This window comes from Podarcis liolepis (genome assembly GCF_965112155.1).
Source record: "Podarcis liolepis genome assembly, chromosome: 12".
NCBI lineage: Eukaryota > Metazoa > Chordata > Lepidosauria > Squamata > Lacertidae > Podarcis > Podarcis liolepis.
Genome location: NC_139563.1, coordinates 37,949,161 through 37,974,117, shown reverse-complemented (window position 1 = coordinate 37,974,117; position 24,957 = coordinate 37,949,161). Strand labels below are relative to the sequence as shown.

The 24,957-nt window shown below is 41.4% G+C and overlaps 1 protein-coding gene and 1 long non-coding RNA gene across 2 annotated transcripts in view; one reads left to right on the top strand and one right to left on the bottom strand.

The window, feature by feature from the left end:
- CHN2 (chimerin 2) overlaps window positions 1-24,957 on the bottom strand; it is a 153,760-nt gene that overhangs the window by 119,354 nt on the left and 9,449 nt on the right. The gene's annotated exons all lie outside the window — the stretch shown is intronic.
- LOC310690070 lies at window positions 3,110-8,412 on the top strand. The gene is made up of 3 exons (XR_014517864.1): window positions 3,110-3,368; window positions 4,958-5,171; window positions 6,388-8,412. It is a non-coding gene; the product is annotated as an uncharacterized lncRNA (long non-coding RNA).

Genomic DNA, 24,957 nt, shown 5'->3' with positions numbered 1-24,957 from the left:
GGCTGCATAATATAAAGAAATCTAATTATTGCGCTGCAGTGTGTGCTGCATAAATTCTTCTACAATTCGCTTGTACTCACTCTGCACTTCTGATCTCACAATTAGTGCAGTCGTATTATGCTTCCCTAATGCAGACATTAAAGAACAAATAATAGACTTGAATGTAAGTGCTGCTTGTACAGGAAACTCATGGGGGAATTCTGAAGTGAGTCTATTATAATCCACGCTCACAACATTTTATTAACAGTTAAGAATGGAAATAAAAAGTTCAAGACAAATTGTCCTAACCGTATCATTCAGAAATTTATAGATCCTGACCTAGTTCTGTAAGTTTGGTTGTACTACTGCTGCTGTTAACTGAATTTATGTCCCACTTTTTCTCCAGGTACAGTGGTACCTTGGGTTAAGAACTTAATTTGTTCTGGAGGTCTGTCCTTTAACCTGAAACTGTTCTTAACCTGAGGTACCACTTTAGCTAATGGGGCCTTCCGCTGCATGATTTCTGTTCTCATCCTGAAGCAAAGTTCTTAACCTGAGGTACTATTTCTAGGTTAGCGGAGTCTCTAACCTGAAACGTCTGTAATTCGAGGGGCCACTGTAGTTCAAAGCATTATATATAGTTAATCCCACCCATCTCATCTTCACAACAACCCTGGAAGGTAGGTTAGGTTGAGAGATAGTAACTGAACCAAGGTCAACCAGGAAGCAATGTGGCTCCTCAATCCTAGCCTGACTGGCTGTGCAAAAGCTGTTCACAGAAGAATGAATCTTGTTTCCTGAGACTCACATGGAAAACTACTACATGGTCTCAAAATCTTCAGTTTCCTTTTCTCCCACATCTTTGCCAGCTTCATTAGATGTGATTCCTACAGACCTGCTTGATTACTGCTAGAATTAGTGATACGTAAGTGTAAAGTGTGTAAAAAAAAGGACATGCAAAATATCCGGAGAGCAATCCTTTGTATCTGAAACTTTCCCAATTTCATGCATTCTTCCAGACCGTATGAGCTATTATTGTTCTCTAGACTACATCTATGGTCATTGCTTCCCTCTGTGCAGTGTGTGTGTGTGTGTGTGTGTGAGAGAGAGAGAGAGAGAGAGAGAGAGAGAGAGAGAGAAGAGGGGCTGGGGTCGAAGTAGAGGAGATGTGGCTGTTAAATGGTGAGCTGGGGCAGAGGGAGGAAAATGCATTGCAGGGTGAGAAGAACCTGGAGGAAGAGAAGGAAGGTGCTGCCAGGGCCAGCGGGGAACTATAGTGGATGGAGTAGAAACAGATGGAACAATGGAAGAAGACATTGGAGTGAGCAGAAGCACAGCTCCCAGTTAAATGTAAGCACACGTTTAATGTCATTTGCAATTTGGGAATTAGTCCAAGAACTGGGAGGTGACAAAGTCTTAAGGGCTGTCCGTCAACTGGTTACTTGTCCTCATCCCCAGCTTGGACTACTGCAATGCACTTTGTGTGGGACTGGCCTTGGCAATGGCTTGGAAGCTGCAGCTAGTGCAGAGTACTACTGCTAGACTGGGAAGTGGGGCAGCCTGATGGGACCATATGTTACCAGTCCTGAAAGCGCCCCACTGGCTGCCAGTGAGCTACTAGGCCCAATTCAGGCTGTTAGTACTAGCACAAAAAACCTTGAATAGCTTGGGACCCAAATACCTGAAAGAGAATCTTCTCCAATATCAGCCATCTTGGCCTTGATGATCAGGAGGGGAGGCCTGGTTAGCAATTACCTGTGACAGGGCCTTCTTGGTGGTGGCTCCCTATTAGTGGAATGGTCTCCCTTCTGTCATTATTAGCATTCTGCTGATTTTTTTATTTTAAAAAACCATGCCTGAAAGATGCTGTTTTTGGTAACCTTGAAATTATTAACTGCGATGGCATGTGGTTTTTTTTTCTTTTTCTTTTAATGGTGTTAGATGTTCTTAATGTGTTTTTTAATACATATTCTTAATCGTTTTTAAGCATGTTTTATTTTTTAATTGTATTGTTTTACGGGTTTGCTTTTTGCAGCCCTGGCCTCCTTCGGGAGGAAGGGCGAGTTAGAATGCAATAATAAATAAATATCAAGTGATGCCTTGCATGTGTGGCTGGCCCATTGGACAGAGCTTTCACGTGACAGACAGAACTTCTATATTGCTTAAAACTCAATGCCTTTCAGTGCAATCTGTTCATAGATTTGGCTGCCAGTCATCCAATAGAGTAATCAAGTAATGCCTAGGTCAGGGGTTAGCAACCTAAGGCCCATGGGCCATAAGTGGCCTGCCGAGGCCGTTTGACCAGCCCACGAGCCACCCCCGAACTGAGTTTCCCGCTTGCGCGCTGTGCTAAACCAGCAAAGGGACTTGCTTGCACAGACGTCAAAAATCGTGTCTGCGCAGACACAGATGCTGAAAATTGCGGGCGGGTGCACTCACAATCCTGCCCACAGAGGGATCTCTGCGGGACCGATCCAGCCCAGGCAGATTAAACCTTGCCGACTCCTGGCCTAGGTGTACACCAGCCCTAAATCTCTTTGCTCGACCCGTAGGGAGGGCTATGCAACTGCAGGTAGAGGGAGGCACAGCCAAAGCAATTTAAAGAAGGCAAGGTTGACTGAAGCCACCAGCTGTCTGTAAGGACAAGGTGAGGCAAGAGACATCAAATGATGCAACTGGCAGAGAGGTGGGCACAACACAGTCCTTACCGCAAGTAATTACAGGACAGGTTGTTCGGAATTAAGAACAGGGGCAGGTTCTGACTTGGTTTTACAGTGGAGTCTGATGCATTATAAACTGAGTCAGGAGATCTTAGCCCCAGAAGTGGCAGCCAAACGGCTCCATGGACTGTCTGTGCACTGGCAGCAGGCAAAGGAAGTTTGCTTCAGCAAAAACAGAAAGTTAAAATACCTGCTTTTGGCCAAAGAATGCTGTTCTATGAACTCTGGCAGAACAGATGTCAGGCATGATTTTGAAGCAGGAAACATACGTGTGTGTGTGTGTGTGTGTGTGTGTGTGTGTGTGTGAGATAGATAGATAGATAGATAGATAGATGATAGATAGATAGATAGATAGATAGATAGATAGATAGATAGATAGATGAGAGATTCCTGTTCCTAATCAGGGTCTTTCAAAAATCCCCACAAACAGCAGCTATGCTTAACTCAGGAAAATTCACAGGGCGAAAAATGAGGCCAGCACTTAGTCCTCAGGGGGCAGTCTGGCCCTGTGCAAATATTCTAAATACACAGGGGAAAATGTGTTTAATCATTACCTCTTTGTTTAACAAAACAGGATGAAAACTTAATCTTTGTAGTGTAAGGGAACTTCAAGTGATGTGGGAGTGAACTCTGCCATTTCCTGACAATCCTTGTCCCAGAATTGCTGATGTAAGACAAGAACAAAAGCGCCCACAGTTAAGTGTGTCCAACTGTTTAGAATTTCAAGGGGGTATCTGATAAAAATCAAACTATTGTATTCGGTTTCATTGTTAATTGCGAAACAAGATGACCTTTTTTGTTATTAAATATTTAGTGATTAATGAATGGAATTGGGCTCTTTCTATTATTTCAACCTACATTCTCTCATACATTTATGATAATTTTTAAGAGTGTTGATCTGGAACTTCCCTCATTCATGGAGTCAAAAACTTGAAATCATTTAATTAAATTTCTGCAAAATATGATAATACAGAGATTTCCTTTGAGGATTGAGAATAATTATATGCAAATTTGCATTTAAAACGATAGCTAAAAACAGCACAAAGTATGAAACTTATACCACTCAGCCTGCATGTATTACTTCAGGTCAATGATATCTCACTTTGAGCAAAGACAACAGCAGACTTCTTTTTTTAAAAAAAATTCTTTGTCTACCTCAGCTGCAAGTTTTTAATTCTTGCATCCGTTTGCAAATGACTAGCCAGGTAAGTCTTTTGTTATACTGCAAATTCCTTTCACAATCTCCCCCCCCCCCCTTGTGATCTGCCATCCATTACAAGCAGGTAATCCTTCTGCCTTCTTGCACTGTTCTACACTCAGTTTTCAGTATCAATCTGTATCTTCATTGTCTTCCCCATCTCCCTGCTACCACCAAGTGTCTATACGTCCATGCATTGGCTCCCTAGACTTGAACACCAGTTTAAACTTTAGAACATAAGAGTGGTGATACCCCTTGTGTGTGTTTGCCACTCTGAACTCTATACAGTACAGTGGTACCTCGCAAGACGAATGCCTCGCAAGACAAAAAACTCGCTAGACGAAAGGTTTTTCCGTTTTCGATTTGCCTCGCAAGACGAATTTCCCTATGGGCTTGCTTCGCAAGACGAAAACGTCTCGCGACTTTGTTTCCTTTGTCTAAAAACAAAGACACGTTTTGCTAATAAAGTTAATTTATTTTCCCTTCAATTTTTGAACTGCTCTTTACAGTATGTGTGACTTTAAAGAGCAGTTAATAAACTGTTGTTGTACCAAATTTGGCTTTGTTTGGACTTTTTTTGACCATAGGAATGCATTAATTGATTTTCAATGCATTCCTATGGGATTTCGTGATTCGCAAGACGAAAAATTCGCTAGACGACAAAAATTGCGGAACGAATTAATTTCGTCTTGCGGGGCACCACTGTAATCTTGTTGCAACATACTGCTGACCCTGGTCTTGGGCAATGCAACCTTCAACCCTGCTACCTGCACAGATTCAAAGAATCCTTCCTCTTACCCTATGGCAAATTCAGTCCATCATATCTACCTGCTTTATTAATGGTACCTGAAGATTGATACATATTTATAGACTAATGCTCCGTAAAACAAAGTTGTTGTTAATTGGAAAATTCAATGGAAATAAGGCAGTTCTCAAGTAGGACTGCATTAAATGGCCACCCAATTTACTTGAGGGGGGGCATATGCAGTGCTTAAGGCCTCATCCTGTTGACTGCCTTTGATTCCCTGACATTCTACCCATTTTCCCTTTTATATTACAGAGTTCTTTTCTCTCTCTCATGGTCAGTCTCAGAGAATCAAGGATCTTGCTAATATCACTGAGGCAGCCTTCAAGAAGCATTGCCCAGAAACGAGCATATATGTGTATTATCTTTCAACACAATTCCTGGGAAAGAAAAATCACTGAAAGGACTGCTTTTTTATTCTTTGGAAAGGCTTCATCAAAAGTGCCTCCCTTTCAGTTTAGCTTTCACTGTAAGTCCTTCTACAGTGGTGCTTCGCAAGACGGAAAACCCGCTAGACGAAAGGGTTTTCCGTTTTGGAGGTGCTTCGCAAAACGAATTTCCTATGGGCTTGCTTTGCAAGATGAAAATGTCTTGCGAGTTCCTGCGGGGTTCCCCCCCCTTTTTCCCAAGCCGCTAAGCCGCTTATCAGCTGATCCTAAGCCGCTAAGCCGCTTAACAGCTGATCCGCTAAGCCGCTTATCAGCTGATCCCCTAAGCCGCTTAACAGCTGATCCGCTAAGCCGCTTATCAGCTGATCCGCTAAACCGCTTATCAGCTGATCCGCTAAGCCCGCTAAGCTGCTAATAGCGCTAATCCGCTAAGCGGCTTGCTTCGCAAGACGAAAAAACCGCAAGACAAAGAGACTCGCGGAACGGATTCTTTTCGTCTTGCGAGGCACCACTGTATGTTGAATCATGAATCTTCAAATACGTTGTATTAAAAAAATGCCTTTTCTTCCCTTTCTCCCTTTTTGTTATTATTTCTGAGCTTCACAGGAACTTTGGATGCTGCCAGTTTGAGGCACAAAAAGCAACTTCTGGTGGATAGGTACAGCAGGTAGATGCACAAGACCCACTGCAAAATGGATTGTATTGTGCTGATTGTACTATAAATACTTTGGAAGCACAATGTCCCTGCCATGTATTTGAAGCTAAATAAAATGGATAAAACAGGGAGGGGAGAACCATGTACAGCACATTGAGCTCTTTGGAGAAAAAGGTTAATAATAATAATAATAATAATAATAATAATAATAATAATAATAAATCATACTACTGTGTATAAAAGGTAAAGGGACCCCTGACCATTAGGTCCAGTCGTGCCTGACTCTGGGGTTGCGGCGCTCGTCTCGCTTTACTGGCCGAGGGAGCCGGCATACAGCTTCCAGGTCATGTGGCCAGCATGACTAAGCAAAGTTTGGTCCCGTATTCTTCCATATTGAACTGCACTGCATGAGCTAATCTTATGATTCTCAGTTCTGGCATGCAGACAGCATACCGGCCATTTATCTTGCGAGATATTCGTACGCTAAAATCTTGACATCCAAGTAGGGAAAGAACCCTTGCGAAATGCCCAAATTCTGCCTCATCTCTCTCCTTTTCTCACACTTGTATCTGTCCCTATTCCTCTGTTAATGTTCTCCTGTCTCCTTCTCCCCTTTCTTTCTCATCCAGTGCAAATCTCAGGGCTGCTGGAAAGGAGGAGCTAATACATGATGACAGGAAAATCGGAAATAGAGTTCTTCCCTTGCCAGCTGTACTTGCTAACATCTAAGGCCAGGAAAGCATGTATATAAGCCCTTTGTACAGCCAGAGAGGGGGAGGGATGAATGCCAGTCTTTAAATGCATTTCAAAACTTTGAAAAAACTACAGTTCTTGCTCAGATATATAAAGATCATTTAAAATGTAGGGCTGCTTGATTTTTAATGAAATGTTTAAAAGGATTCCCACGTCAGTTCAAATTACCAGACATGTACATACATACACGCCAGCAAGGAAATGGGATCCGTACAAAATGCTTCTCTATTCTCACCACTTCTCCTATTTACTTAAATTCAAGCCCATTTGCATTTCTCGCATTTGCATGAACTTTGTACTTCAAAGGCTGATTTTCTGATTAGTGCAGCCTAGCTCCCATTAGTTGTATAAACAACTAGGAACTGAAATCAGAGCAATCTGTCTTGACTTAATTTTTAGTCTCTGCATAGGGAGTTCTTCACAATCTCTTCCCTTGTGGTTTGTTTCCTTTGGTTTGGTGTAATTAATCTTTGATGATTTGCCCATCTAGTATGGTCTTTACTGAAGAAAAGGGCAGGGTTCCTTTTCCCTTCCAGTAGGAGCAAGTATTTTGAACTGGTAAGAAAATCGGGGTAAGAAATTTAGAGTAAGTGGACCGAAATTAATTCAATAAATATAAAGTTTTCTGATCTGCTCCAGATAATTTTATCCACAAAATTACATGAGAGAGACTTTGTTGGTCTTTAGCTCAAATTAATTTTCCTCATCTACAGCACATCCCAATGTAATCTGAGCCAATTACAACTTCTTCCAGCAAAAAAATACAAAGGCGAGGGCTGAGAAGGCCATGCAATTCCTGGTTTCACTTTTCAGGAGGAGGCAACACAGAATAACTTGCATGAAAGAAGTCTGGATCAATTACTCTTTCAAATCATTGCCTAGTCTCCATTTATAAACATCAGAACATAAGAAGAGTCTGCTAGATCAGGCAAATGGCCCATCAAGTCCCGCCTTCTGTTTTCACAGAGGGCAACCAAATGCCTATGGGAACCTCCCATGCAGGATTCAAGCACAAGATCCTCTCCTCTCCTGCAATTTCCAGCAACTGGTATTCAGAAGTACAGTATTGCTGCCTCCAACTGTGGAGTACCCAACAAAGCAGAGAAAGGTCTGTTGATTCTTAATAGCACTTCAGGGGGGACACTGGGTTTTTCTATACATATTATTTAAATACAAAAAATACGCGACTTCTGAATTAACAGGGGATATCAGTGCACAGTTCGATGAAACTGGCCCATGCAATAATTCCCTTCATTTGAGCTCTTGTTAATTAAAGACGCTGGAGGAACTCCACCCAATTTCCTGCTTCCCGCTACCCGGCTAGAAGAAGCACAACAGTAGTTGTTAAATCAAAAGCGTCTTGCAGCATAACGTTTTCCTCCACGGTAATGCTTTTTAAATGACTTCCAAGCAGGAATTCCTCCTGAAAGTGTTTACGCCATAGGTTTCTCCGACAGTATGCATGGAAGCTATGCAAATGTACTTGGGATACAGAATTTCTGTTTCATTAGCAAAGGAGTTTGATTTTTGAAGGCTGGGGGTGGGAGGTCAATGGAAGAATGAACAGGATTATGTTTATAATTGCGGGCCTTTATGAAATTAGTGCCAAGCTCAAGGTCTTAAGCTGCATTACACCACACATTCTTCAGTGCTAAACCTGTAAGCCTAGAATTTTATTATTTACTTCCATATTGCACTCTTACCAGGGCCCTCGACTTACTGATGGAAAAGCTGGGAAGATTTAGCAAGAGAAAGAATAATAAGTATCAAGGGTTTTGAAATAGGCATATTCATTGCTCAAGTACTAGAGCACATTCTCTTAATCCTACACACAGGTTCCATCATGAAAATAGCCCTGAACTCACAAATCTATCAACAATAATACATTAATTGGTTGGCTTCTAAAATATTGTGCAATACAGTGGTGCCTCGCAAGACAAAAATAATCCGTTCCGCGAGTCTCTTCATCTAGCGGTTTTTTCGTCTTGCGAAGCAACCCTATTAGCGGCTTAGCGGATTAGCGCTATTAGCGGTTTAGCGGCTATTAAAGGCTTAGCGGCTAAAAGGCTATTAGCGGCTTAGCGGCTTAGAAAAAGGGGGGGGAGCAAAAAAAATCGCAAGACTCACAAGACGTTTTCGTCTTGCGAAGCAAGCCCATAGGGAAATTCGTCTTGCGAAGCGCATCGAAAAACGGAAAACCCTTTCGTCTAGCGGGTTTTTCGTCTTGCGAGGCATTCGTCTTGCGGGGCACCACTGTATTTCATCATTCCTTTACCTACTGTATAGCCTCTGGGATTTGGCTACTTTAAATATATTTGTTGTTTCTGTTTTTTGTTGTTGAGGTGATAGCATGGGTAGCCCCATCCCCTCCAACTCACAAATAGTTAGAAAGACAAAAGCAAAGTTGAGAATAGGGAGTTTGTGGAGAAAATGTGAGCCAGAAGAAAAGCAGCAAGCTGGAGAGCCAGAGAGATTATTGATTTCTGTTTGAATCCAAAGCTGTGGCTAGCGGGAAGCAAGGCCCTCTTGGGGTGTGAATGCTGCGAACCCCTCCATCATAGGCTCCAATTGTATATATGTGTAAATAAACCATATCATAAAGACACCAGAGTCTCTGTTGTACCTCTTTCCAAAGGAAACATGTACCCTGGGTAAACTCCTGGAACCCCTGGAATCTCGTGCCGCTCAGAGATTGGGGTGTCATGCAACAATATACACTGCCCAACAATGTGGTCCACAATCTGCAACATTCCAAGACTGCATATCTTTTACAGAAAAAACAAAGACATTCGGAAGCCATGTCAGATTTGAAGAGGCAGCTCTCAGAAATGCAGAAGAACAGCATGTAAATACATAATTAAAGGATGCTGCTTAACACGATGCATGATTCTCTATTGCACAATATGCAGGCAGGCAGGAGTAGAGTTATTTGGCACCTGGGCACCTGGTTCCCATCACACTAAACATTTGGCAGTCGTAATGTACAGAGAACTGCAGCAGGGCTCACAGGACGGACCTACTCCTGGTTACCCTTATCACTAAAACCAGAAGCAGTTTGGCCTTGGTTCTAGGTAACAACCAATAGTCACAACCAGGCTTTGCATAGAACAAAACACAAAGAAAACCAGCACGCATGAACCAGTTCATGCTGCAGGCAAATTGCCAGAAGGTAAAAAAATAATATTTAAATTTATTTCAGTTATTTAAAAGTAACCTTTCTCAAAGTTGCATTGCTTATTTGCACATTGTGGTTGTTATGAAACGAAGCAGTCAGCAGAACTCACATTTTCAAAGTGATTATGCAAAGATAAAAATTCCACGAAGCTCTGTATGTGTAAGTAAAGAATAAATCGAGCACAGCACATCAAGTCTTTCTTCTGAATCACAACTGAAGGCATGCGAGTTATACCAGAAATGTCTCCAAACCTAGTCAAATATTGAGATGCCAGGATTTACCGAACGAACATTGTAATTCGCTTGGCAGATGTCAATTTACACACACACATTTCCCATCTGCAGATTTTGCAAATTAACATTCACATCCTAAGCCTTGAAATACCAACAGATGAATGTGTCATCTGTTCCAGAAAGCAATACGGTTCCATGCAAATGCACTGGCATAAGTGGTCAGGGTATGTCAGGATCAACCAGGAGCTTCTTAGGCATAGCTGTCAAGCGTCCCTTATTTGGCGGGACAGTCCCTTATTCCAGCGCCATGTCCTGCTGCTGTTCCTTATTGATGATGTCCCTTAAATGAAGAAGAAGAAGAAGAAGAAGAAGAAGAAGAGTTTGGATTTGATATCCCGCCTTTCACTCCCCTTCAGGAGTCTCAAAGCGGCTAACAATCTCCTTTCCCTTCCTCCCCCACAACAAACACTCTGTGAGGTGAGTGGGGCTGAGAGACTTCAGAGAAGTGTGACTGGCCCAAGGTCACCCAGCAGCTGCATGTGGAGGAGCGGAGACGTGAACCCGGTTCCCCAGGTTACGAGACTACCGCTCTTAACCACTACACCACACTGGCTCTACTGAAGTTAATGGGGCCCTTTCTATGTCCAGCTATCCTTTGTCAACAACAAATTATTGCTGTTTTTTTGCGTTGAATATATGCTAAATGGTAATTTATGGACCTAATAGGTATCTAAAGCCATTTGCACGCAACAAAATATGTATTTTATCAAAGTAATTGTTGATCCCTTATTTTGGCTGCTGATCCCTTATTTTCGAGGCTGCTGGTCCCTTATTTTCAAATCTGTAAGTTGACAGCTATGTTCTTTGGCTATGTGCTGATGTGCTTCCTGGCAAACTACATCAAGGCTGAAAAGCAGAGGAAGAAATGGCAATACAGTACTGCTTTCCCAGGGCCCCAGCATATCAGGCCGGCAACACACTGCAGGTAGCCCATTGATTCTTCCTAACCTGGCTTAGCTATAAATATTTATAGGTCAGGTCAAAAGATAAGGTCTAAAACTCCTGCTGGCCTGGTTTGCACATTGCTTTAAATCAGGGGCAGGAAACATTTCTAGCCCAGCAGGCCAAGTCTGACCTGCGGGTACAGACATCAAGAGAACTTCTTTTTGCCTGTAGAATTCGGAAGCCCTTCTCAAAGTGCCATATTATGCAGCACTTTAAATGGGGCTTCTGACAATCAGCAGCCCCGTTGAGAACACTGTACAATATAGCACTTTAAGAGGGGCTTCTGAAGATATTGCCCCTCTCAAAAGACGATCTTGTCCTGATCTTTGAAGGGGGGCTTTGAAGGAGTCTGGTTTGTTTCATCCCTGGTATACTGAAGAAAGGAGCAGACGAGGAGCAAAAAGTGTGGTCTTTTCCACAGTGTGAACAAGCATACAGTGGTACCTCTGGTTATGAACATTTCAGGTTACGAGCTCCGCTAAGTAGCTGCTCCTGGTTGCAAACATTGTCCCAGGATGTGAACAGAAATCGTGCGCCAGAGGCGCACACCCAGTGGTAGGCCCCATTAGCGAAAGCACGCCTCAGGATAAGAACGGTTTCAGCTTAAGAACGGACCTCCGGAATGAATTAAGTTCATAACCAGAGGTACCACTGTAGTATGTTTCAGTTGTTTTAATGCTTTTTTGTTTTCTGCCTCAGGCTCCTTTGGGAGGAAGGGCAGGATATCTTTTTAAAATAATGATTTATTTATTTATTTTTTAAAAAATGATCTGATGAGTGAACCTCAGCAAGGGGTAGCCCAAATGTGGTGTATTCAGTCAGATGGTACAGAGGTAGTTTCATCGCAGTAGATGGAACTAAGAGGAACTAAAGCCAAGGACAGCTCAGGAGTAGCCAGCTAGGCAGCCCAAACACAGCAGACAAAATCTGTGATACCTTGGGTTACAGACGCTTCAGGTTACGATGCTTCAGGTTACAGACTCCACTGACCCAGAAATAGCACCTCAGGTTAAGAACTTTACTTCAGGATGAGAACAGAAATCATGTGATGGCGGCACGGCGGCAGCGGGAGGCCCCATTAGCTAAAGTGGTACCTCAGGTTAAGAACAGTTTCAGGTTAAGAATGGACCTCCGGAACGAATTAAGTTCTTAACGCGAGGTACCACTGTATAAACAACTGCAATACAGATGCAGGCTGTGCTCACTTGCCTGCATCCCAGTGCAACAAGAGGACAAGTTTGTAAAGCGACTGTAAATGTAAACTCATTTGTTTGTAGCAGTTCGCTCCCCGGTGATGAATTGGGTATAGTTTGTGTTGCATGACCCCTACAGAAGTGGAATGTCACGAATTAACATTCTTTTAAATATTATTTCTCACACAAGTGTGTGTGTGTGCGTGTGTACAGGGTTATATTCTACATCAGAATTCTTGACACATGTCATCTGTGTATGGTGGGAAGCAGGGATGGGAACTTCAGCCATGAAAACAGGCTGCAAGAGTAAGAATTCGTATAAACAAATGAAGGGAAATATACTTCAGTTCCATTACCATATGTGAATAGTCTGGTTTGTCTGAGCCCAATGAGGTGATGTTGCAGCATGAGTACAATAAAAAGCAGCCGTACCTGTTCTTGAGGTGCATGCATGTTGTTACAAGTCAGCAACTTAGATTTATATGCGCAATTACAAAAGCACAGAGAGAAAAAATGACACTCCTTTCCCCTCAATGTCCTCTATATGAACATATGTGTCATACTGTTCAACATTCGAACTAGGGAAAACTACATATATTTTGGAAGACAACGAAGCTTTTCCCTACCTATGCATACACCAGGCCTGCCTGGAATTACTTAGAATATTGCCTGAATGCATTTGGGGAGAAATTAGGAGATCACAGCAAATATCACCAAAAGTGTAAGTGATAATTGAGGGCTGCTTTCGCTTGCTTTTCCTGACGCAGTTAATCTCCATGAAGGGAAAAACGTGTGTTGTATCATGTAAAATGCATGAGCGTTTTTTGAAGGAGTTGCTGCAGGTATCACTTGTCAAATTTGTGTACCCGTGACACCAAAAAATATTCTTGCTGCAATTCATGTATGACAAAATATATACTATCCCCCTACACAGAGATTAAGCTGCTCCATGTAGCAGCCTCCAAAATAGCCCTTAACGGCTCCCAGAGGCTTTAACCAGGCACACTTACTTGAAAATCAGTCCCATTGCTGTCAGGAAGACTTAACTTCCAACTACATGTGCTTACGAGAAGATGATAATACATTAATATGCTTATGAAGAACAGCTGGAGTTCTGGAATAGTCCTTTTAATGCCACTGACATTCCATGACAGGCTTCCTCAACCTCGGCCCTCCAGATGTTTTTGGCCTAAAACTCCCATGATCCCTAGCTAGCAGGACCAGTGGTCAAGGATGCTGGGAATTGTGGTCTCAAAACATCTGGAGGGCTGAGCTTGAGGAAGCCTGTTCTATGAGCTGCTGAGCTGAGACATTATTTCCTAGGGCTAATGCCAACCCAAAAAGTTAGGATACCCTCCTGCATCTGCAATTGGGTCCAGAACAACCAAAAATCTAGTGCAGTAACAACCATTATTATTAGTGCTGTTAAATTACATCACCTTCAATGCCCACTGCCCTCAACCTCTGCTGAGGCACACCAATAATCTAATTTGGATATGTGGCAAGCAAGAAATCCAATGCTGGGAGCATCAATATGCTTCTTTGTACATTCTCTCCTATGCATTAGTCCCATTGGCAAATATATTCTAATCTCTTGTTAAGGAGGAGTACTTAAATTAATAAAACCAGTCCTTGCCACATACTAATACTAATGTGTTTACTACATTGGTAATTATTTCAATTTCCCTGAAAGCATTTACTCTAACAGAAGCAGCAGACATGGCTCAACTACCCTTGAAAGTTTCCATCTGGAAAAGGTAATAAAAGAAAACTGATAATTCAGATATATCTGATTCAGCTGTCAAACACTTTCCCCAGAAATACCAAGGGATAAAGACTGCATTTAAATGCGGTGAAAGAGACCTAAACTGTGGATCCTATTACAGAAAATTCAGAACGATCATATTGCTCTTAATGGATTCAAATCAATTTCTTCCAAATAACTTTTATATATTCTGGAACACAGAAGCTGTAATGACATTTTTAAAGAAAGCTATTTTCCTGAGTATGACAAATTTGAACATCTGAAAGGCAAGAAGTGTTGTTTGCTGTATGCAAATTGAAAAAAGAAGTGTTTTACAAAGACTTTAAGTATAGCTTTGTTAGTTACTCATAGAATCAGAGAGTTGGAAGGGACCCTAAGGATCATCTAGTCCAATCCCATGCAATGCAGGGATAGGCAGCTGTCCCTTACGGGGATCGAACCTGCAACCCTGGCGTTATCAATACCATGCCCTAACCAACTGAGCTGGCAATTCAAACAACTTTTTAAAAGCTGGTGTGAAACCATTTTCCTGCACCAGTTCTTAATCAATTGGAACCTAGTACTGGTTCTAATTCATAAACTGCTAACATCATGAAATAACAAGCTCCATTGATTCAGTCAGTGAAAAGATAAAGCTTACTAGTTGTAAGCAATTCTAAAGCATAGTTTAGCGTTACAAGACAAAAAAAGGAGAGCCTTAGATTGTCCTCTAGTGCAGTTCACAAGCTTTTGCTTGCACTTTAGATTAACTACTGCTTAACTACTGTTCACCATGTCATTCATGCTTTAATTTTAACCATGGTTTGTTGAAACAAGTCAATGCTAAACCATAGTTTAAGAACATGGCTTGTTTCAACAAACCACTGTTAAAATTAGCCACAGTTTAGGCGCTGCAGGCAACTTTCCTGGGCACCCAAACCCTGCATTAGCATAATGCTCAAAGACTAAGGTCCCTATCATAAATATTTGCACCAACAAATCTATGTTCTATACTGGAATAATCTTCATTGGCGATCACTTGAAGCCGAGTAAGATTGTCTTCCATGAACACTATCTTAATGATGGGTCCGTAAGTGACTGTGGAGGCCAATTCTGGATCCACATATCCTTCCACAGTGGGAACATAGGTTTCTGGGTGGGTGTTGATCATGGTGAGGATTTGCCAAATGTGCCTTCCTCTTAGCCCCTTTTGTCCTAAATTCATGTTTCTTCAAAGTCCATGACGCCTTTGGTAGAGGCTATTCTCCAACTGGAGTGTTCACAGGCCAGTGTTTCCCAATTATCTGGGCTTATACTGCATTTTTAAAGATTTGCCTTGAGAGTGTCTTTAAACCTCTTTTGTTGTCCACTGGTATTTCGTCTTCCATTCTTAAGTTGGGAAGACAAAAATCAGGCATCTGAACAACATGGCCATTTGTGGTCTAACAGAAGAATCCATTTGTCAAAAGCTATGGATCAAAAAGTATTGCTCCATAGATGTTTGAATTATATGGAAAATATTATATGCCCTTATCCTGTTGCCATCCAAATATTCCATTCATCCCCATGGTGTGCATCATCTTTAATTATGTAATTACTTAACATTAAGCATCAAAAGTTATCATTTTCATTAAAACATTTCAGGAGATGAGATGCATGACACTTAATTCCATTACAGAATTATTCAAGAAAGTACTTCATTCAAGGATCAGGGGGGAAAAACACTTGTAATCCAATGAATCTTCACTCTAATTTTAGTAATGGATATATAATTTAATTTCAGCAACGTAGATAAAAGGGCACTCAAATAAAATTGGTACCAATGGAGGTGTCTTTATAAATGCTATGAACAACAGCCCCCGTTTCCTTTATTCTCATCTTACAAAAACTTTCCATCTTATTCAACAAACTGGTATCTCCAGTAACAGCCCAAATAATGGGGGACATGAGGTATATCTCAAATGGAAACAGTCACTTAAGCAGGGGTCAGCAACCTTTTTCAGTCGTGGGCCGGTCCACCATCCCTCAGACCATGTGGTGGGCTGGACTATATTTCTTTGGGGTGGGGGGGGGGATGAACGAATTCCCATGCCCTGCAAATAACCCAGAGGTGCATTTTAAATAAAAGCACACATTCTACTTATGTAAAAACACCAAGCAGGCCCCACAAATAACCCAGAGATGCATTTTAAAGAAAAGGACACATTCTACTCATGTAAAAACCACGCTAATTCCCGGACCGTCGGCGGGCCAGATGGAGAAGGCGATTGGGCCGCATCTGGCCCACGGGCCTTAGGTTGCCTACCCCTCCACTAAAGTATGTATTTACTGTTAAAACAAAGGGTCGTGTGACACCTTAAAGACTGGCACATTTAATTACTTCATATGCTTTTGTGGGCTACAGAACACAACATCCGATGCATGAATCCATGCATCGGATAAATGTGCACAACAGCTTCTGCCGTAATAAAATGTATTAGTTTTCAAATGTCACATGACTCTTTGCTATTACTACTTAACAAATGGCTACTCCTCTGGAAATCAACTATTCTGAATCCACAATAAGGTGTGCTATAGCTTCCAAGACCTTGCTTTTGTTTCACAATTAGGACACAACAGCCATTCTGAATAGACTGTCTTGCAGGATTTATAGTGGAAGGTGGAGTAAAAATGTTTACCGTAATTGTGTGTGTGTTTTTAAGGGTGTGTCAAAACGAAAGGTTTCTGTATTCTCAGAGCAGCCTTTATGTGTTCAATGGTAATGAGGTTAAAAGAAGCATTGAGAAGCATCTTGAAGAAGAAGATACATTTTTCCTGCAATCTCTGTCACCTATTGTTTGGGATGAGGAAGGTAAGCAGGAAAAGGGAAGATTTTACCTTCTATCTGTTACACAATAATCACCTAACACATATTTCTTTCAGCTGTTCTGATCCATCTGCATCAGGCATCCATGGTGGCAAGATGTCAAGGCAAGCTGTTGGTGGCAGCAGCAGCAGTAGCAACAACAGCAGCAACAGCAGCAGCAACAACAACAACAACATGGATGCCTCTGAGCAAGCAACTTTATCCAACAAAGGCTGGAGTTGAGCTAAAGCATTATGGGTTTCTTCAGTTCAGCATTCCCAAAGCTGAATACTGTGGCTCTTAAAAGACGAAGCTCCTGGTCGAAAGTCTAACACTCCTTCCCCTTTCTGTGGACTTTGACCTGATGTACTCCCTGCTCCATTGTTGCGTGGACACAATCAGTTCCTCTGATGAGTCAGGCTCAGGAGACAACATCTGTGGATGATGGAGCAGCCCTGGACTCTGAGCTTGAGGCTGGGCCTCTGGGCAACAGCAAACTCACGGAATGCAAATGCAGACATGCTCCCTTAGACACTAGTGCACATACGTTTGGGTGCTTTAATGAGGGTGCAACTCCCTGTACATTAGGGTTATCAAACGTCCCCGTTTCCCGGGGACAGTCCCCGGATTTGTGAATAAGTCCCCGGACAAATTCCATCCCCGGAATGTCCCCGGATTTCATCTAAAATTAATAAAATGTAAAAATTTGTGCAAAATTCTCACACAAGCATGCAATTTAGCAGTTGTGCTGTTTTTATATTGCATTTCTAAGAGCATCAGCAAAAAATATAATTCCGAAAAACCTTTCACTACATTGCTTTTATTAGAAACGCATCCCTAATTCCATACATTCGGTCATTAATGTAACCTACTGCTAATTATTATTCCTCTAATGACTATTTGACAATACTATTCTGAATCACCTCCCAGGCATTACTGACATCCAACTACACGTAAAAAACCTTGCACTGTTATAAAGTGTTTATTCCTAAATGGTTCTCATCTCCTATGACATATTTTTAAATATGACTGAACAAATGGATATGGGGCTTCGAAATGTCACTGGGTTAATTATTATTTTTTGGCATCCACAATATACGGAAGGTTATAGTCTATGGCTGTTTAGCCATGATGACTGTTCTAGCGAAGGGAACATACTGCCTCACAGAAAAGGGTGCATGCAGAGAAGAGCATAAACATCAGAAGGATCTGCTGGATCAGACCAATGGCCCATCTAATCCAGTATCCTGTTTGCACAGAGGCCAACCAGGTGCCTGTGGAAACTCTCCCCTTCTGAAGTTTCCAGCAACTGGTGTTCATAAGCATACTATGCCTGGAGGCAGATCATAGCTTCCATCATGGGTAGTAGCCACTGACAGCCTTAACCTTCATGTATCTGTCTAATCCTCTTTTAAATCCATCATTGGGACTTCAAAGCACCTCACAGGCAGCAAGGTGCTGCTAAAATTAAAGGTTCACCCCTTTATTCCTCCTGTCCTTCATGGGGGTCAGGGAGTAGCATGGCTAAAATGTTGTTATAGCAAGAGACTGGCAAAGAAGAAGGCAACTTGACACATATTCAGGAATGAATCAAAGCTAAGATAAATTTTGGATTCATTTCAGGTTATATATTTTGCAATCTCTGTGTCTTTTCAACCCTATATGGCCAGCCTTAAACCCATTAATTGTGTGTCTGCCTTAATTCTTTCTGGTTTCCCAGTACACCCAGCCTTCTCTTACAGCAAATGCTACAACACATTTCTTCCTCTTACCCTTGCAATCACGACTGGATCCCAAGACAGAAGGCAGAAGCTTCCTTTGACACACAAAAAAAGAATAAAAAGAATGCAGAACTTGGAAAAAAACAACAAAAAACCATGAGACCAAACCTGGCTACAAAAACAATTAAGGAAATGTTAGAATATATTTCTCACTAACATAGCAATGAAGCTGAATTACAACAAAGTTTTCCATAATAATTAGGGTGATGTTTTTATTAGAAGAGCTGCGAATCCTACACAGAATATAGAGTAGGATTAAAACCATGCCTACAAAAAAGCACAAAAAACTCCCATTGTTCAACTTAATTGTCTGCAACTGACAGTGATAACAGAAGAAGAAAAACTAGGCGGCAAGAATAGACTTTTATTTACATGTGAAGCATAAAGCCTGAGAAAGAGAATCTGAAATCAGAACATGGCCAATAATTGAAAAACAGATTTAAGATAAGTAATGCTATTTTCAGGAACAGACTCTGATAGCAATGAATGCTCTGGCAACAAGTGAAGAATGAAACTGCACCTGTCATGTGTGTACAAGTGACAGGATAAAGCAGATTGTGTATGAAGCAGCCAAACCAGTACGAAAGATGGATTAAAATCGCATGTTCTTATGGCCATAAAAGAAGAAGTGTATATCTGATGGCTAAGGATAGAATTATTATCATTTAATTAGGAATTTTCAAAAAGGAAGCTACACTACTATTTAAAATGTCGAGTAAACAGCCAAAGAGCCAGTTCGTACATTTTATAAAGTTGTTCAGATCTAGTAAAATGGAGATGTACTTGTGATTCTGGTGATTCTTCCTCTGGAACTTAGCAATGTCAGAGAATTCTGACAAAAATGGAAATGGGAGCAGAAATTGCCAATCTTTGCTTATTCATCCCATGTCCAGAACAGAAATCAATCCAGCAAACACAATCAGCATTCAGTTTCAGTGCTGCTTGGAGTCCACAAACAATACACAATTGATTACTGAAATTAATTGACTTTGCATTGAAAGGAATGGTGTGGAATAACATAATGTTGCCTAACGGCTGGGCCGGCTCTGTCAAATAATATAGATAATATATCTCCAGGTGTCACTGACCATTGGCAATAATCTTTTATGAGTACCACGCTTTGCTTTTCTTGGAAGAAAAGTGTGCCAAAGTGATTATCTTAGTAGCTATTACCCCACATGGCATGATCATAAATCAACAGAATCAGCTACAGCATTTTAAAAGCATATAACAAGCAAGGAACAAGTATTAGAATGCCCATCAGAAGGACAGCCTATGCCCTATGAGATAATGCTAGATGTTGTTCTAGATTGAATTGCTAAAGATCTGCATGCTTTGAAGTATCAGCGAGCAGCTCTTCAGTGAAAATGGGTCGGTATAAATGAAAATTTAAAACAACTCAGAGCCCGAAGAAAGGATAGGAACACAATCACTGATACGACAAACACGAATGAGCCATCAAGACTAAAACCTAAAATCTGCTATCTTCAAAATCTTTTGAGGATGCACAGTGGTACCTCTAGTTACGGACTTGATCCGTTCCGGGGTGCCGTTCGCACCCCGAAAAGTCCGTAACTAGAGTGCTGCTTCTGTGCACACACGCGATGCGATAGAGCGCTTCTGCACATGTGTGGAGCGCGCAGAATGCTTCTGCGCATGCACGAAGCGCACAGAATGCTTCTGTGCACGCAGTAAAACCCAGAAGTATACACTTCTGGTTTTACCGCATTCGCAAGCCGAAAAGACACAACATGAACCTAACGCAACACAAGGTATGACTGTAGTGTAATTACACTAAAGGAATCACACCAGAGTTGTAGTCATTTCCACAAGGGTAAGAGCGTGAATCTTCTGTGGCAAAAAATACCACCGGTCTTGTGGCACCTAATTGATTTATTATGGCCTTCGCTTTCATGAACCACAGTCCACTTCAACAGATGCATCAAATGTCACTCTGAATTAACAGGTGCATGTAACATGAATGTGCAACCATGGCTATTCCTCAATAGCAGTCAGCATGGTGGGGCACAACCACAGAGGCACCTACCCAACGTGAGTTTACCTGGATGAGCCTGGGGTGGCGTAGAGCAGCAGCAATTTTGGGGTTATGTGTCCGTACCAGTGGAGACAGCTCTGTGCTCCTAGCAGTACATCTGCGCAGGTCTAATCTTGCTGCCCCTCTGCTCTATCCCACCACTGTCCAGGTAAACTGCAATGATGCCGGTGTCACGAGAGCAGCGGCACATCACTGACAACTACTGATGCTCCTTAGAAATAAAATAAAAGAATCCAGATACGACTTTCTAAAATGCTGCACATGTCATAACTAAAGAAATTAAACACCAAATTGGGGGGGGGGGTCCAAGTCAGTATTGATGCTCTTAACTCAGGCAAAAAATACCACTTGAAGCAACTTGAACTAAGGCATTGACCACAAAAGTAGGAGCCAAAAATACTTGGGATACATATGGCTTACGAGCAGCAGAAAAGCAAGCAAATTAATGAGGCTCTCTGTAGTTTAAATTCACCATCAGCAGAACAAATAATTGTATAGATTGGCAAATGGTTTGAACAACATCTTGAGGTCAATACAGTTAAGATCAGGAACATTATTACCAACAGAAGTGGAGCAAATTACACCATATTAGGTAATTCAAGTAATGGGGAACTGGTATTAATATGGAGACCTGGTCTTCGGTCAATGTTATATAAAAATAACCAAACATAAGTCCAAGGATATTAAAATAACTTCTCTGTCTCTCCATAGCTAGTCTCCATATCTCTTGGATCTGGCTGCAGATTTCCACAGAAAATGAAGTGACTTTTATGAGAAATGCAAATGCATTTTAAGCAATGTTTTAGATTTAACAAGATCCTTTCCAAAAGCGAAAGGTTTGTTAACCCAGTCAGATGTTGGGATCCTTTTATAAGCTCCGGCTCCATATGGATCTTGCTATGGAGCAGTTGCAAAATAGTAGCCACACATTGCAAAAAGCTGCCTTATCAGCTCTAAGAAGCTAGTCTCTTGCTGAACACAAGTGCTGTCTTGAGCTGTGGATTATCAACAATGGCTTGTTCCTTTGTAAACAACAGCTACTCAACTGGCCCTGGGCAAACTCATTCCACATGTCCTCAGAAGTGGCTAACAGGTGCCCACTTGTGTAAGACTACCACAAAGCAAGCATCTCCAAAATCGACCACCTGAAGCTTTGCTTAGTAGCTACAGTGTGAATCAAGTATCTTATTTTTCAAATTACAGAATACTAACCATGTTTCTTATGCTACTTTCTGGGAACATAATCTGCCTCTTTCACTGGCACAAGCAACAGTAGATCTGAGGCACACCCGGTACCTGATTTTCCCATGGGATCTTAAACAAATGAGTCTGTTCTAGGCTTTGCTTTAAGAGCCCAGCTCATACAGTGTACACAATGAAGAGAGATATTGTACAGGACAGAAAGTCATAACAGTAATTATATTTATGAAGTGTCGTAACAAAAACTACTTTCAAGCCCACATGTTCTGATGCTTAATTTGTTACAAACTGACTGCTTCAATTACAGCAGGGCCAGTGCTCCATATTCACAAAATAAGCTAAAAGGAACCCGTACAAAGACAAGAGCTATTGTTCTACATTTTCAATTCAAAGGAAGTATCTGGTATGAATCAAATACAACAAGCAATCCAAGAATTTAGGAGAGCTTGACACCACCAAATGTCTGAATAACCAGTAGGTACCAATATAGATGCTTTCTCATTTATAATAGAAGAAAAACAGTCTGAATTCTGGGGTCTTAAATACACTAATCTGGAAGTAAATTGTACTGAAAATCACCAAAGTTGGTGCAATTTTTTTCCTACATGCACCCACCTGTCCCTGAGGATCTATTAAAATTTGTGTTCAGTACAATGAGTAACACATGTAACAGCCACTGATACAACCATAACCACCTGAAAGCAATGTCCACTGTAGTGATTGTTGAGAACTGTGTCCCTATATACACACTACAGTATAAAACTAGGGAACTTATTTAGAAAAATACAACTTGAGATAAATAAATCTTGACTGCCACATGCTCCTCACCTGGGACTCGAGACAATTCCAGCTTGAACGCCTGATAAAAAAAGAGGTCAGATCTCCTGTACTTTTAACAGCTGTGTAGAAAGAAAGAAAAATCCAGCAGATGTAGCTCACATAACAAGCAACACCGTCTGAAATTCTCTCTTCTTCCAAAGTATTAAAAGTGTGGCAATTCTGTCCTCCTTTTCACCTTGCCACCTTAAAACCAGAGTGGACCTGACTCCCACCACTTTTTTGCATATATCCAAATGCCTTGAGAAATGTAAAGTACAAATAGCATTTTTTTATTATAACCACCACAGAAAGAAAACAATTTCAATTTAAGAGCTGCCATCTTGTCCTAGCAGAACAGTGTATTTCATATGGTAAAACAGCTGAAACAAAAATAAAAAGGATGCTTTATTAAAGGACGGTGTTATCTTATATACTGTACAATCTCATCATTTTCTTCGTGTTTAGGGCCCAGTGTTTGTTCTCCAAGTTCTGACAGCATCAGGTCAAGAAGGTCTCTCAGCATACAAACAATCTCCTGTAAAATACTGACACCATGCATTTTAGACACATGACCTTCCCCCCTCCAACGTCACACACATTCAATTGCTACTGAACCCTAACACCATTTGATATGATTGCTTGGCAACCTATTTACTCTGAAAATACACTCCAAATATTATATGTTGTGCTCTCCTTATTGTGGCATTAAATAAAACCAACATATCTCTGAAAAATGATTTCCTTTGTTAAGCTGACATTTATTAAAGTGAGTTGTACTTTCCACTTCTCAGGCTGTTTCTCAGTGGCTGAGTTCTAGAATTAAAAATATATATACATGGATTAGTAGAGTCAAGGAATCCAACTGGACTGATTCAAGGATCCCAGTTATACTCATTTAGAAGTAACGAATGTTTACTGTTAACTGGGTGGCTACATTAACAAACCAGTACCACAAAGCCTAGTTAAACTAAAGCATGAGAAATATTGAAGATCAAAGTGTGAAATAGATAAAAAACAATTAAGGCAGCAAGATAATGAAGCTAGGAAATTTATATAGAAACCAAATTGTCAGTACTGTAATTAAAAAGTACTATCCTATCTTGACAAGTAATAACAAATAAATTATTTAAAGGCAAGCATTTTTGCTACTCCTATATAGGTTGGCTCATGGGTATGCAAACTAAGGCCCAGGGGCCGGATCTGGCCCAATGGCCTTCTAAATCCAGCCCGTGGATGGTCCGGGAATCAGCGTGTTTTTACATGAGTAGAATGTGTCCTTTTCTTTACAATGTATCTCTAGGTTATTTGTGGGGCCTGCCTGGTGTTTTTACATGAGTAGAATGTTTCCTTTTATTTAAAATGCATCTCTGGGTTATTTGTATGTTTCCACTTAACATACTGCCTCCCCCCCCCCCACCTTTCTCTAAGCCTGTGGTTTTGTGAAAGATGGTGCTTGTAAAGTAATTATTGATATATCTTGTGCATTAACAACCCCCCAATGGATTTTACCATTTAAACACAAAACTTTTCAGAGAGCTGCTTAGAGTTTAGACATTATGTCCTTGGCTACTGTAGACTGCAGCTGGAACCTTTGCGAGGAAATTTGTTACATTTGTCTAAACAGCTAGTTTCATTTGGCTGCTCAGCAAACCACAGTGCTTGAGTGGATTCAATTTAATTTAGATTAATTTACTAATACGAATGCATAATATTTACATAGTCTTTGTTTCTAATAAGCTTTGATGGTATTAAGGAATTAGCTTTCAAACTGCAATATTGGGAACTAAAAGCACAAAAAAGCATACCCCAAATTACCATGGAATAACCAGGCATCAAGTCACTAAAGAAAATGCACCAAATCCCAAAGTTGGTAAGTTTCCAAGGAAATTCATATTGTACGAGGCACGTCCAACAGGTAGATCATGATCTACTGGTAGATCACTGGACGTCTGTGGTAGATCACTGACTCCCCCCAAAGAAGCTCAATAACTTTGGCTCTCCTAAAAAAAGCTCAACACTTTAGCCCTGCACCCCCCCAAAAGGGGGTAGATCACTGCCAGTTTTTAACTCTGTGAGTAGATCGCAGCAGTGGCATAGCGTGGGGGGTGCAGGGGGGGCCGGCCACACCGGGCGCAACATCTGGGGGTTAGGGTTAGGGGGCGCAAATCCACGGGTAAGGGGGCGCAAATCCACGGGTTAGGGGGCGCAAATTACTTGCCTTGCCCCGGGTGCTGACAACCCACGCTACGCCACTGGATCGCAGTCTCTTGGTAGTTGGCCACCCCTGGTATATACCATATCTGTGGATTCTTATATACAGTTTGCAAAACAATTTGAAATGAGAGCAATTTGGGAAGCATGCAGAGGGAGAACTGACTTTCCTGAGTAACAAGTTGCCCTCAGCAAA